This window comes from Lathyrus oleraceus, chromosome 5 (assembly GCF_024323335.1).
Source record: "Lathyrus oleraceus cultivar Zhongwan6 chromosome 5, CAAS_Psat_ZW6_1.0, whole genome shotgun sequence".
Lineage (NCBI taxonomy): Eukaryota > Viridiplantae > Streptophyta > Magnoliopsida > Fabales > Fabaceae > Lathyrus > Lathyrus oleraceus.
In genome coordinates this window covers 224,144,744-224,149,696 of record NC_066583.1, presented here as the reverse complement: position 1 = coordinate 224,149,696, position 4,953 = coordinate 224,144,744, and the positions used below count along the sequence as shown (strand labels likewise).

The window sequence follows — 4,953 nt, the reverse complement described above, 5'->3', positions numbered from 1 at the left end:
TGGTAATCGCTTCGCATTGGAGTGTTACCATAATTGTGTAATCAAGTTTGTGATAGAGTCTGTAATCGAGTTTGGAGCACTTTGGAAGGAAGTTAATCCTGCCGTCATTTTCTTTTCCGCATTGCAATTTACTCAGCCCTCCGATTGGAGCAAGTTTTTATTACTCGCCTTTACTTTATTTATTTCCCGCACTCGCTTTTATTTTATTTATTTCCCGCACTCGCTTTACTTTATTTATTTCCCGCACTCGCTTTACTTTATTTATTTCCCGCACTCGCATTTACTTTATTTATTTCCTCCCACTCGCTTTACTTTTATTTATTTCCTCGCACTCGCTTTTATTTTATTTATTTCCTCGCACTCGCTTTACTTTTATTTATTTCCTCGCACTCGCTTTAAATTATTTACTTTCCGCACTCGCACTACTTTTATTTACTTTCCGCACTCGCACTACTTTTATTTATTTTAATGCACTTTTACTTTACCATGTCTAGCTAAATTTATAAGGTTAGAATGTAAGGATCATAATTGAACTGATAATCCGTACAATTATTCGTAGAAACACTTAAGGGCTATTTTAACTTTCAAATTAAGTTTTCCCGCACTTCAATTCCGTTGGGTAAGATCGAAAGCCGTCCAACGTCTTTTTAAACTTAATTATTTTTAACTATTTCAAAAACAGCGAAAGCGCTTTGTTTAGTTCATTAGGAGATTTTAACATTAAGAAGAAAAGAGATTTTAAAACTATTTTCGGACGCGTTTATAAGTTTAGAGTCTGGTTCGTAAGAACCTTTTTTGGCTAAGAAATCCAGGTTATAATACTTTTCAACTTAGTCAAGATACTATATTTCTTAAATATAGGTTTACTACTCTAACGCAATGCGCGCCTTTTTATAAGTGACAATAAGAGGGTTTGATTAGGGAGTACAACTCGTTTCTGAATACGCGAAAGCGACAGTTCCTGTTAAATTAGTTCTTTTCAAAGTAGGAAACACTGCCCATAAGTAGCTCTATTAGCAAGTACTTGGATTATCAATTAATTACGTGAATTACATTCGACCCTGTCTTTATTAATTAATCTTTATTCAACACTTTACTTTTCATTGCACACTCCCAAAACACCTATTTTGATTGCCTTTGATAAACACTATAACAACAGATAACGATAGATTGACACTTGGTCTTTGTGGATTCGATAATCTTTTATATTACTCTAACGCGTTTGTATACTTGCGAGAACCACGCATCAAGTTTTTGGCGCCGTTGCCGGGGACCAATTTCGTCGAATTTCATTTTCCTGTTGTTATATCATTTAGACTTAGGCTATTTCCCGCCGGTCAATGCGAAGAACTCGCAGCACCGGAAGTTTAAGCTTAGTATACCCTCTGGCAGAACCTGAACGTTACACTCGCGCACGTTTATTCTTTCATAGAATTAAGAGAGCTATGGCCGAAGATCAAAACCAAAGACCTCTTAAGGACTTCGCTCAACCATCTAATGAAGAACCTAGTTCTAGTATAGTAAACCCAACCATACCAGCCAATAATTTTGAACTTAAACCATCCCTATTGCAACTAGTGCAACAGAGACAATTCGCGGGTCTCGCTACCGAGAACCCTAACCAGCATTTAAAAATATTTCTTCAATTAGCAGACACTTTTAAAACCAATGGAGCTTCTCCTGAGGCAATACGTTTAAGATTATTCCCTTTTTTCCCTCAGAGATAAAGCCTATCATGGTTAGATTCCCTTCCACCCAATTCCATTACGACTTGGGATAACCTTAGAAGAGTATTTCTTGCTAGATATTTTCCCCCGAGTAAAACCGCCGTTCTTCGAAACCATATAACTAGATTTACCCAAGACCAAGGAGAATCGCGGTTCGAAGCTTGGGAGAGATATAAAGAGTTGTTACGAGCATGCCCACATCATGGTTTAGAAAACTGGTTAATCATTCAAACCTTCTATAATGGACTTCATTACAACACAAAGATGACCATCGACGCTGCCGCAGGCGGTGCTCTGATGAACAAACCTTATCCTGAAGCTAGTGCCCTCATTGAAGATATGGCTCAAAACCATCAATCATAGGGAGTCGAACGAGCGACAATTGAGAAGAAGGAAGCCCAAGGAGGAGTGCATGAACTAATCTCTATAGACATGATGCAAGCTAAGATGGACGCATTAGCCCTTAAGGTCGAGCATATGTGCATAAACCCGAGCACTGTAGCCGTAGTTTCGTCGGATTGTGAGATATGTGGAACCCAAGGACACCAATCTGCAGAATGCAGTCTATTAAACGAAATCCACTATGAGCAAGTGAACTACACCCAAGGGAACCTATATTCGAATACCTATAACCCTAGATGGAGGAATCACCTGAACTTCTCCTATAAAAACAACAACCCAATCCAAAATAACGCACCTCCGAGACCTAGTTATCAAGCCCCTAGATCAAATCAACCTATGCAACCTGTGCCACCAAAGCCAAGCCTTGAGAAAATTATGGAAATTTTTTATCACCGCTCAAACCCAACAAAACAAGGAGTTCATGAACCAAAACATTCATGTTAACGAATTGATTACTCAGTTAGGAACCAAGGTTGACCAAATAGTTACTCATACCAAAATGCTTGAAACCCATATCTCTCAGGTAGCTTTAAACCAAGCCCCTCAGACTACACCTGGAGGACAATTCCCTGGACAACCTCAACAAAATCCGAGAGGACAAGCCAATGCCATTACCCTACGAAGTGGGAACGCTTATGATGAGCCACCAAACCCTAGATTGAGTGAACCCGAAACTTCTAAGGAATATACCAAACCCCCGGACGAAGTAAAGGAACCAGAGGAATCTGAAAACCAAGAAGGTCGAGATAAAGGAGAAGAACCTAAAGATAAAACTTACGTACCACCCCCGCCATATAAACCACCTATACCATATCCGCGAAGACTCAAACAAACCCAGATCAATAAACAATATCAAAAATTTATTAAAGTTATAGAAAAACTTCATGTAGAAATCCCTTTCACAGAAGCCATCACCCAAATACCTTCTTATGCAAAGTTTCTCAAAGACATCCTTACCAACAAACGTAGACTTGACGATCCGAAGCCTTTGGAACGTAATGCTATTTCCGAGGACAAATTAGCAAAGAAAGATAAAGATCCTGGAAATTTCTCCATTCCTTGCCTTTTGGGTAATCATGTCATCGAAAAAGCTTTTCTAGACTTAGGAGCTGGTGTAAGCTTAATGCCTTTAGTGGTTTGTGAGAGGTTAAACTTAGGTGAATTACAACCCACTAAGATGTCACTTCAGTTAGCCGATAGATCTGTTAAATATCCGATAGGCATTTTAGAAGATGTTCCTGTTAGGATAGGTCAGTTATTTATCTCTACTGATTTTGTCGTCATGGGCATCAAAGAGGACAATGATATACCAATCCTTCTTGGTAGACCATTCTTATCGACTGCAGGAGCCATAATAGATGTCAAGAAAGGAAAGTTGACATTTGAGGTAGGTGACGAGAAAATAGAATTTATACTTTCGAAATTTCTTATGGCACCTGTGATGGGAGACTCGTGTTATGCCTTAGATATCATTGATGAATGTGTTAGAGAATTAGAACAAAAAGAAATTATAAAAACAATTAAGTTACCATCAACTCTCATAAGGGAAGATGATGACTTTAAGAAACCCTACATCGATGATAACCTTTACGAATGTTTATCCCTTACCCCAGATCCTATGCCATGCCCTAAGAAACCAACCTTAGAACTTAAGGAACTACCTAAGAACCTGAGATACGAGTTCCTCGATGAAAAGATGAACCGTCCAATTATAGTTAGTGCTACCTTGAGCCAAGAGGAAATGAATAAACTTTTAGACGTTTTACGAAGATATCCCTAAGCCTTAGATATAATATCTCTGACCTGAAAGGTATAAGCCCATCCGTATGCATGCATCGGATTTCGCTCGAAGAAGATTCAAAACCCTCTAGGGAACATCAGAGAAGAATAAACCCTATAATGAGTGATGTTGTTAAAAAGGAAGTTCTTAAGTTACTTGAGGCAGGTATCATCTACCAGATCTCGGATAGTAAGTGGGTGAGCCCTGTGCATGTAGTACCTAAAAAGGGAGGCATCACAGTCGTGCAAAACGATAAAGGCAAACATGTAGCAAAACGTTTAGAAGGAGGATGGCGGATGTGTATAGATTATAGAAAATTAAATAAAGCAACTAGGAAGGACCATTTCCCTTTACCATTTATAGACCAAATGTTGGAGTGTCTAGCCAGACACTCTTACTTCTGCTATCTAGATGATACTCTGGATTCTTCCAAATACCTATTCACCCCGAAGATCAAGAAAAAACTACCTTTACATGCCCCTATGGAACTTTTGCCTATAGACGAATGTCGTTCGGCCTCTGTAATGCCCCGGCTACTTTCCAACGCTGGATGATGTCAATCTTCTCAGATTACCTAGATGGGATCATGGAAGTGTTTATGGAAGATTTCTCGGTTTGCGGATTTGATTTCCACGATTGCCTTGCTAACATTGAGAAAATCCTGGAGAGATGCGTGGAGGTGAACCTCGTGCTAAATTGGGAAAAATGTCATTTTATGGTAACCGAAGGAATAGTCTTAGGACATATAGTTTCCGAGAAAGGTATAGAGGTAGATAAAGCTAAAATAGAAGTTATAGAAAACCTAAAACCACCAAAAACCATCAGAGAAGTCCGAAGCTTTCTTGGACATGCTGGATTCTACCGGCGTTTTATTAAGGACTTCTCCAAAATAACCAAACCGTTAACCGGACTTTTGATGAAGGATGCTGAATTCATTTTCGATGAAAAATGTAATGACACATTTAATCTTTTAAAGCAAGCATTAGTATCTGCACCCATTATGAAACCGCCCGATTGGTCGGAACCTTTTGAGATAATGTGCGA

The 4,953-nt window shown here is 38.9% G+C and overlaps 1 non-coding gene across 1 annotated transcript; it reads right to left on the bottom strand.

Annotated features, from left to right (window-relative positions):
• Window positions 1-1,829: 1,829 nt before the first annotated feature.
• Window positions 1,830-1,936, bottom strand: LOC127089553 (small nucleolar RNA R71). Its single transcript, XR_007791132.1, has one exon. It is a non-coding gene; the product is annotated as a small nucleolar RNA R71 (small nucleolar RNA).
• Window positions 1,937-4,953: the final 3,017 nt, after the last annotated feature.